Genomic DNA, 11,130 nt, shown 5'->3' with positions numbered 1-11,130 from the left:
TGAGCCCAAGTGTTTTATTGGTGGTGGATGAGGTGAGATGTATGCAAGGTCAGGTCCAGTTTAATTGAGGATTATCTGCTTATTTACTCAAGCACAGTCAGAGCTAAATAGCTTTGGGTTATAAAACAGACATGGTCAAACAGTTAACCCTGACAGCAATTATAAATATTTCGTAGTTAAGCATGAACTGGATAGAATATTTCGGAATTTGCGGTCATGCACACATAATTGGTAATCCTCACATAATTGTTTAACTTTAAAACAATAACATTGGTTCCACTATACCTTGCTTTCAAAATCACATTTCAATGCAATAAAAATGTACCTGAGATACACTGTGTGAATGTTGTAATGAGTTTTAATGTACCTGGATATGGATTTCTTGGTAATTTTAAAGAGCACCTACTTTAATCATGAAAAAGTTCATAATTTTATTATTGGGTTCTGCCAAAATACATGTATGTGTTCTACAATATAAAAACACATAATGTACATTTTTGTCATTTTGCTTTAATGACACACAATCAAACAACAGATCAGACACACAATAACTACTTATTCCATAAATATAACTGCAGACCCTCACCCAACAAGCAGGCTAGGCACCGGGGTCTGTAACACTACCCCAAACTGCTTTTAACACTCGGATGCAGAACAAGACCTCTTGTGACTATGGCAACACCAGTGATGGGAGTGACGCGTTACAAAGTACTTTTAGCAGTAACGAGCATGTAACAAAGTATTTTTTTAATCAAGTAACGCAATTACAACTACTGAAATTTAAATGAGTTTGTTACTCACGTTCAGAAGTGGGTAGAGTACCCAAAATCTATACTCAAGTAAAGATACAAGTACTTATACAAAAATGTACTCAAGTAAAAGTAAAAGTACCAAATCTAATTATTTACTTGAGTAAGAGTATTAGATGAAAAAACTACTCAAGTAGTTAGTTACTCGCAGTGATGGTACTAACGGCGTTATAAATAAACGGCGTTACTAACGGCGTTATTTTTTTCAGTAACGAGTAATCAAATAAATTACTGTTTCTCCCGTTATAACGCCGTTACCGTTATTGACAATAAATGCTGCGCGTTACTATAATTAATCTCACTAAAGCGATTTTCACCGGAGTAAGTTCTCTCATGCAGACAGGCAATGTTTGTCTCTAGTGTGTGTGTGTGTTGGGGGCTGAGAGACACATAACTGATGCTGATTGGTGGGTGTGTGTTAGAGGGGGTGGGACAACCACATAAGCGGTGATGATTGGCTTAATTTCCATCGCTAGCCAACCAGAGGCAGGCAGAGATCATATGCAAACACATGCACAGTCCGAGAAGTTCAGTGCAGTGTTGGCAACTTGGTGACTTTGTTACTAAGTTTAGCAACTTTCTAAACCCCTTTAGCGACTTTATTTACTAAAAGCGACTAGGACAAATCGAGCGATCTTTTCTGGCGTGAGACTGACGCGAGAGCATGTATCGCTCTCTCTTCTCAACGAGCAGCGGCTGATGCTGCTACCAACTCACAGGCAGCCCGGACCTCGCGCTGCAGTCCGCGAGTCCCACACCCGCAATGACAGAGCGATGATGACAAGTACAACAAACTCAAAGGTAGCAGTCGCAAACACAAAGTATAATAAGCACTACTATTCCATTGTTGAGGTGAAACGCAAGAATGCTTATGTAATGTGCAACTTATGCAGAGTAAGAAAGAGCCTCTTCACGTCTTTAATTCTGATCTAATAAAGCACCCCACATCGTCACATGCTGCCACTCCTTGCGAAAATTAACCAGGGTTTTTTGTGGTAAAAGTGCAGTAACCATGGGCGTATTGATTGCTATCAGTAAAACCATGGTTTTACTACAGTAACCATAGTGAATTATGGTTTGTTGTCAAAACCATGGTTATTTTGTGGTAACCATGGTTTTACTGCAGTAACCATGTTTTTTTGGTTTTAACTGTAGCAAAACCATGGTTAATTTTCGTAAGGGACAAAATTAGTGGTTTCTCTTTAGTGTCTAATTCATTCAACAAATGTTTTATTGGGGGGCATCCAAGTTATTTGAAATATTTGAACTTTTTTTAAGTAACGCAATAGTTACTTTGCCTGGTAATTAGTTACTTTTATAATGATGTAACGCAGTTACTAACTCAGTTACTATTTTTTAGAAGTAACTAGTAACTATAACTAATTACTTTTTTAAAGTAACGTTGCCAACACTGGTTACTCGTTACTTCCGATCTGATAGAGATGTAGCGCAAAAGGACAGAATTTCAGACTACTTGGAGGGTTTTCACAAACCTCTCCTTAAAAGTCTCATTGTTCTGCTTATATACAAGTAAAGCAGCCTATCTCAGTCCTGCAATGGGTACATTAACATCACATAACGTGTCATTTAAGAAAAAATCTCAAACACACACACACAGATGTTTTTCTGATGGTTAACTCTGTATTTATTTTCATGTTCACAACACAAACTTGTCAGCATCTGCTTTTAAACATGCAAACAGTAAACATAAAAGAAGGTGTGTGTCTGTTTGTTATCATGTTTTTATATGAATAAGTTATTTTCATTGCCATTAAAGTGCAATTACTGAACATAAACAGGAGCTTAATAAAAATGATCATTTTAGAATTTAATATGGAACTTATCTGTTTGTTCAAATCAACTCTACATTTATTATAATATATAATTAGCCTGGGTGCCAGCCGATCTTAGCCCCGCCCACCACAATTTGAAAAACGGGGACGATCGGTCTGGGGATTCATCGTTGAGGAGCTACTATGCGAATACCAAAACCGGCCGACGAATCAAATTGTGAGGGCGGGCTTTATACGATGATGGACAGATGATCAACAGTAACGTATTAACCACGTCACCAAAGAGCGCGTGTGTTCAATCTGTTTACAATGAAATGGCTGCCGCTGGTGAATTCAGATGTGTGAATTCTGACATTGAGTCTGTTCTAAAAGATATTGACAGAGCATTGATTTAAAAAGAGGAACAGAGAAACGCGATCAAGGCATTTGTTTATGTTTTCGCCGTCCTTCCTATGGAGGACAAAGTTAAAGAAGCAACTGAAATGGTGGGCGATGCAACTCGGCGTGCACGACGAGATGGATATAATTAGCGGTCGTTGCCAGCTTCTTTTCGGAAGCCTGGAATCGTGACTGCTGAATAAGTGGAGGGACATGCTAGGCTCCGATATTTTTCAAGCCAACGTAATTGGTAGCTATCGTCGTGGATGAAGTTCACCTAACGTACAAATGGTAAGAGATAGTCTTACTTTATGACTTAGTAAATACTTAATGTTATGATATAAATGAAATGTTGTAAACATAGTAGGTGTTGTACCTTCGCTAACTCAGACTTAGTATAACTACAATGATGTTAGTATCATTGTAGCGAAATTACTAGCAGTTCGGTCAGGCTGCTAAAGACGCCATTTCAACATCACACACTCCGTTGCTCTGATTGGTCGTATGTCTATCCAATTGGGTGCAGAGGCATTTTTTGGTTGAGACACGCCTCATAATTTTAGCTCAATGGAGCGGTATCAGACTCAAATTCTGACTAGAATTGAGTATGACAACGTCAGGCTAATATATAATACATGTTTCTTTAAAATCAAACTGTATTAAATAAAATACAATCCCGTTTTTATTTGATTGTATTTTCTACACATTAGTGAGGTGTCCGGATTTGTGTATAAATGCAAGACGTCCTTACATTATGCTGTTCAGTTTGTTTAGTTGTGGGGAAAGATATGGAAATGTGCAGATGTGAACGTGCTGTTTGTATGGTTTAACTTACACTAGGTTTTGTCATCGCTTGCACAAGAGTGCATATGGCAAAAAAAAATCTCGGACAGTGTGTGAAATGACCATTAATATTGTTCAAATAGACAAATTGTGACACTTACCATCAGGTTGGATCTTGAATTCCTGTACGCTGCTGAGATGTCAGCTTGTTTATTGAACAAAGCATGCATCGCATTATGAAAGTATTCTTTTTGACCTCTTGGAGTGAAAACATCTGCTTCTCCTATCATCTGCGCGGTCGCGCGCTAAAGGGTGACGCAGCCGATCTCGCGAAACTTTCGAACACGCCCTATAACCTTTTTTTTTATATATTCATTAATTATTACCATTTGACAGTAGCACAGTAACGCCGCCAAATGTAGCGAAGTAAAAGTACAGTTTTTTCACTAGAAATGTACTTGAGTAAGAGTAAAAAGTACCCATCCTAAAATTTACTCTAAAAGTACTAGTTACCCAAAAAATTTACTCAAGTAAATGTAACGAAGTAAATGTAATTCGGTACTACCCACCTCTGCTCGCGTTACTCTATGTTGTAAAAAAAATAACACTTTCAGACAAGACATTCCTGATGTAAAGTCACAGGACCGTGGTGGGCGGCGAAATGAATCAATAAACTTCATCATGGCAGACGTATAGAATGAACATGAATCTAAACGGGACAAAATACTTTTGTTTAAACATTGTGTGCGAGTAATAATCCATCCGGTCTCATGTTTGCCAAGCAATCCCAGTATGACATCAACTGCATTTGTAGTCCACAAAAGTAATAAATCTGTTTGGTAACTGTAACTAATTACAAATTTTTTGTAATTTGCCCAACACTGGGCCACACATCAAGATTAGAGTTTTACGGCACATAAGAATATGTGTATAAATGTATAATGGAAATGTCTTCAAATTTTGTATTTTGTTCTTGGTGTTTATGTTATATCTATTAGTATATTAACCCAAACTAGTTTAAGTGAATATTTAGTATTACTTAATTTAACCAGATCATATATAAACCATGTTTGATATCTATGCGTTGCATTTTTGATTTCCTGAATGATAATATGCATTATGTTTTGGAAACTTTTCTTCAATTAATATTATGAAACTCACAACATTTCCACCTCAACATCCAATCGAATTCCATATGCCAAACAAGACAGTTAACTTTCCCTCTGAAAGTATGACCTCTGATTGGGTCAAACACCTCTTTAGGGTGTGACATCTTGACAGTTTAAAGACCACTGCCTAAGAACACACCCTGGGTGAAATGTGAGTGAAGGGTGTGACAGTAGTGTGTGAGTTCTGAGTGGAGAGTCATCTCTAAGTTTTCATTTCTGGATACTTTTGAGTCCTTTCAGGACTCTCATCATGATAAGGATGCGAAACTAGACGTTTTCAGCGTTCCTCAAAGTTTGTGTCAGGCCAACGTCTTCTCATTTACCAAGGATTATTTGCATCAAGCTGGTTTTCTCTCTCATCAATCCTTCAGCCAAGATCAACTGAAGCCTCATCAAACTACATCAGGACACCTTCTTTTAATGGACAAGACATGCAAGTATGATACTTTGTATCAGTAACAGTCTAATTCACTGATGAATCACGCATCATTATCCCCTTTTAACTAAGGTGCATTCGCATTAATGGTTCGTTTTAGGCTTTGATCTGCTGAATTACAAATGCTGCCATTACTTCATGCTTTATTCTTTTCTCTGCTTAAATATTTACCTTCTTACAGTGCTAAACTGTATGTATGTGTGCAGGTTTGTATGTTAAGAGCAGTATGTGTTTAGTTAGTCAATAAAGTCTGATTTGTATCACACATGATGTTGTTTGTAGTTCATACTCATAATCTGGAGTCACTAATTATTAAAGTGATTGCTACCGGCTCTTAAACCTGTTGGATCAATTTTAGGATATTCATCTCCTTAACCAAGAGAGCTATATCCTAATATAGTCTATAGTGTCTGACCAGACACCCAAGAGATATGTGAGATTTTCTAATTATTTATTTGATCCACATACTTATAATTGATCACAATTGTAAGCAGGGCCAGAGTGGGACTCATTTTCAGCCCTGGAGTTTCATATCTTAGTCTGCAATAGTGCACTGTTCTCTGCAGCCTTGCAATTCATTGTATTTTCCAAAAAATCATTTCCAATTTAGTGCAAATACAGTAGTCTAAAACAATTATGATTTTGCCATAATCGTGCAGCCCTATAAGGTATTTTAATATTATGCAATTAAACTTATTCAAAAACTACTGAAAAGGAACAAATGTGTGAGTTTTCCCATATATTTCTATTTTTAATAAATGGTTGGGTTAAAAAAGTTCGGAAACCCCTGATAAAGCAAGATTTATCAAGTATGCAGGGGAAACAGCTGGAAAAATAAAAATACTTATTTTAATCTGTTTAGTAGTATACTTAGATCCTGTATATTGCAAATAATGTATGGTAGGCCTTGTGTCAAAACGAACAAATAAATAAATGGACCTTTAACATTTTACTTGAGAAAACATCATATTGATATGAAACATAGTTTTTCCCCAATAACTGATGAGTTTTGCATGAAATATATTTGTTACTCTTGAAATAGATGAAGAATAACTGAAGAGTTTGGTTCCAAAACGCAATAAATCCATTTTGACAAATTTTGGTAAAAACGTGTTTTCTATACCAAGAAAGTGACCAAATGAAAACAACTTTTTTCTGTTACAAACTTTCACATAGCATCTTTAGGTTATATAAACATAAAAAATTCAAATCCATAAGTTGATTTTCAAAGATTTATTATAAAAACGGATTATTTTTTCTACAAAATGCAATAAATCCATGACAAGTTTTTATTCAAAATGTTATAAATCTATTGAATCAATAGCCTATATAAATGTGCATTCATCTTTGCCATGTTATATTCATTTAATTGACTTGTTGTACACACTAATTAAAAATATAAACATTAATGTCATTAATCAAAATACTTACTTTGTCATATTAAGAACACTGTCATTGCTGCGGTTATATTTGATGTCCTCGCTTAACGTTTTTCACAGCGATCATCTGTAAAATGTTTTGGTCCTGCTCGATTTTCGTTGACTTTGAGTAAAATTATGGAAAGTTTTTCATAAGATCTCCTGGGGTCAATGCGTTAGAATAAGCACCCATCTCCCGAGTGCCTCTCAGGGAAATTATTAGATGTTGATGGCTTACGTTTCTTTCCCGTCACAGAAAACCACCACAGGTTTATGAATGCAATTAAAGTATTATTTTGTTTTGTTTGTTGATCACGAAGTACAAAGTAGATGAGGAAACTAGGACTCCATGTACTCAGCGCGCCGCCATGTTTGTTTACATTGCGTGAATGGTGCGCTTTAGGATTTATTGCGTTCTGTAAAAAAGGGGGAGTGGCGCTTATCGCATATTGGGAAAAAAGGGAGAAAAGATGACAGAATAACACGGCGGATATTGGATTTTGCGTAAAATTAAGAATTTACTTTTAACTACCGACCTGATATAATACTGATTTTGGCAGTAACTCATTTTTTTCAAAAATGCCGTTTATCGCGTTTTGAAACCAAACTCTTCAACTATTCATGGATGATTCGTTGTTACATCTATAACTTGATAAAAAAATGTGATTTGTAGATCATTTTCCTTTTAGATGCCGTTTGTATTTAGTCGCGCTCAAGTTTTTTTTTAATCTAAATGCGCGGCAAGCGCACTCAAATATAGACGCGTCTAAAACAAAACTTGTGTTCACAGGCGAGCGCGTCCTGCGTTGGCAGAAGAAAGTGGCGCGTCCTGCGTTGTCCATGCGTTTTAGATGTTTATGGACCCTAACGCAAGAATTACACCATGGTCGGGAGTCGGGGCACAATCAACTTGGTCATAAAGCGGTGGGGACGTATATCACCCGCAAATTACGCGAATGGGGCTGCTGTGAGTGCTGTCAGCATAAGAAAAGCAACCTTCAACCTGGTGGCATGATAACATCGGCCCTCGTGGCAAAAAAAAAACAGACCGACCCACAGGGAATTCTCCCGGTCCTCCCTATGGCCAGTCCAGGCCTGATTGTAAGTACTTATTTTGAGCTAATGTTTGTTTCCCTTAACTGGGATGGCGGAGAATGTTTTAAAATTAAAGGGCAACTATGGTCTGATTCACGATTTTATATTTCCTTTGATGTGTGTGTATTAGTACGTTAACGCTTTGCAAAAGGTACATACCCCAAGTAAATGATGACGTGACTCCGCATGTAAGTTAACTCCTGTTAGCACTGCAACCAAGTTTTTCAAACATGGTAAGGAGAGTAATGTTTCCGGTTGACGTTGAGGAATTCAGGCCAATCACAACGTACAGATTAGCTGGCGAATCAGGGACACAGTGCTTTTCAAATCAATGGGTTTTGTACAAAATCAGTGCATTTCAGGAAAAGAGTGAAATCTGGAGCTACAAAAATGTATGGTATGTGGAAAATAATTGCTTTTTGCACCATAACCCACACAAATTGTATTATACCAAATACACAAAATAACATTGTTTTTTAGCAATGAAATAGTTGCCTTTTAAAATATTAATTATTAATAAGTAATATAATTAGTTAATTATCATAAGCCCCTCCTTTAAATTTGCTACATCGCCCTCTGTCAACAACAAAAGCCAACTTACCAGAAACACCCACTATACTCTGATTGGTCTGTTTGTTGCATAGGTCAGAATCTAACGCTCACATTTTGTGACATTTGTGAACTAAAAGTGCAAATGGATGTTATATTGTAAACGTTTAGCATAGACAATTTAACAATGTAAGCCTGTTAGGATTTATGACATACGTGCAGTTTCGTAACAACGCTCACATAACAAAAATAAACCCAGTGCATACAACAAGTAAATTAATGTTACTAACTTTGATCAAGAGATGGTTTAACGTTACCAAGGCCGAGAACCACTGTGGATATTGTGTGCAACATTACAGTTTGTAAACTTCCATATCCACACTATGTTAAAAGAACAGTCAACAATTCTGCTCAACTGGGGGTAAATCATGAGGCTGCAGCTTAAAAGCAAAAGCATTTCAACCCAAAACCAGCATCCCTGTGACTCTTTACCTATTAGCAAACACACTCTGGACAGGTTGACCTGTGACCTGTTGCACAAAGCAAGTTGAACAAACTTAAAGTTGTAGAGTAAGTTTTGAGTTTACAAAACCTGACAACTTCGACCTGGGTTAGTCTGTCTCATGGTGCTAATTATCAATTTTCTCTCAACTTAGGGTTTAAACCCAATTATTCAACATGTGTGTGCACATAATAGGCTGATGTTTTCAGTGAACAGCCAATAGCGTTTAATGCAGGGAAAAGTATGTGTGCAAATTTCTCCACTGAAGATGGTAATATGTGCTAATATGAGGAGTTATAAGCATTTGCACACAACAGATAAAATTAAAAAATACTTTAGTATTATAGTATTATCTAGATAAACTTTTATATAGAGTCATATGCAACTCAAAACAAAAGATATCCCCAAGCAGATTAAAATGAAATGCTTTAATTTTTTTAATCTTTAATAATTTTGAGTAAATGCAATGTTGTCTATATTGTCCTTGTGTGCATGTTTAAGTAAAATATATGATTATGCCTTTACCACCGTAGTGCTCTACTGTTAACACTAAAGGGTTAACTGTGTTTGTGATTTCTTACCCAAAATTAAACCTGCTCCAGAGCAGGTTAGCCATTTATTGTAATTTACCATGGCAATGAAACACTGCTTTAAACCAATCCACTTTTATAACTCTGAAAAAACAGAGTTTGCTTTAACTAAACCCAAACTTACCAAGGTAACAATTGAAACCAGATTTGTGCAACAGGAGTACCACTGAGTTAAGACTCTCATCTGCCTCAGCTGCTTCAAGTACTGCATACTATCTTTGAAGTCAAATCAAAGCAGCCTGAGGGTGGGCATTCTGCATGTGTGAAGTAGTTGTGTGGCTAGGTCACAATGTAACTGCAGGACTACAACTCAAGCATTCATGTAGTCCAAGAAAAGTATTTCTGTCAATGACTCTAGACTTTAGCATTGTAATGATTTCACACGGGCACCAATTGTGTTGTAAGCCATACACAAGACACTAAAGGTGGTGTGACTTTTGGTCACCTTCACCTGGAGTGTACTGTATGCAGGGTTGGGCAAAGATACATCAAAATGTTTTTTTAAAACAAAATACCTTAGTTTTAAGTTTATCAAACTAAACTACAAAATACAACAGCCACAACATTTATCAAAATACTAAAAAATACTTTAACAAGGGAGCATGACATTTCTTCCATCAGTTTGTCACGCCGGGAAACAGGAGTTAGGACACATTTGCAAAGTTCAGATGAAAAAATAACATTTATTAACAAACAGAAAATAAAACACGAGAAACAACAACGGGCAGGTAAGTACAACAGGAACACTGACATGAAGCACAGGAACAGACGTGGAATGGCGACAATAATCCTGCAGTGAACATTACACAAACAAGGGCTTAAATAGACAGACAAAATGACATACAGGTGTGATGAGGTAAGTAATCAGTCAATGAATGTCCAGGTGACAACAATCGGAACAAATGCAAAACCTGTCACGAATTATCGTGACATAACTCCCCCCTTAAGGAGTGGCTCCCAGACACTCCACACGAAACATAAACAAAAGTCTGGGAGGATGAATCCAAGGGAGGGAGGGACCGGAGACCCCGGCAGACAAGGTATTACTGATTAGACTTTATACAGTATGTTTCATGATGTAAGAAATTAAAATATCTCATGTCCCTTATGATTTGTTAACTCTCAATTCCTAAATTGTAACAGTTGTCTGTATATGTTAGGATTTGACCAGGGGGATAGGAGGCAAAAGTGACACACAAGCCACTTGAAGTCAGGTGAAGTGCAGACACAAACAAAATGGTGTGAACTTACATTATATACAAAGAATTTACTGGGTTTTTCAGCTAAGGGGCTTTTTGCACCTGGTCACTTCATGCGTTTTCTCTGATCGGATGGCTATCTGATCGTAAAAAGACCAGGTGTAAATGCCCTCTGAAACGATTTCGAGACGGATTTAAATCCGATCGCTCAAACCACTTCAGGAGGTGGTCTGGGACGCATTTCAGAAAAGTGTAAATGCATCTGGTTGATGAAACCACATATGTCGCGCTTTACTCCTCCCAAACGTAAACACGTCACTCGCAAGTAAGCTGGAAGAGCGCCAAACAAACAAAGATGACACGCCTATTGCTTTATGGAGTGATGACAGCGGGTAAAAAAGCTTCCTAG

This window comes from Misgurnus anguillicaudatus, chromosome 3, assembly GCF_027580225.2.
Source record: "Misgurnus anguillicaudatus chromosome 3, ASM2758022v2, whole genome shotgun sequence".
In the NCBI taxonomy this organism is placed as follows: domain Eukaryota; kingdom Metazoa; phylum Chordata; class Actinopteri; order Cypriniformes; family Cobitidae; genus Misgurnus; species Misgurnus anguillicaudatus.
This window is presented reverse-complemented; position numbering follows the sequence as displayed.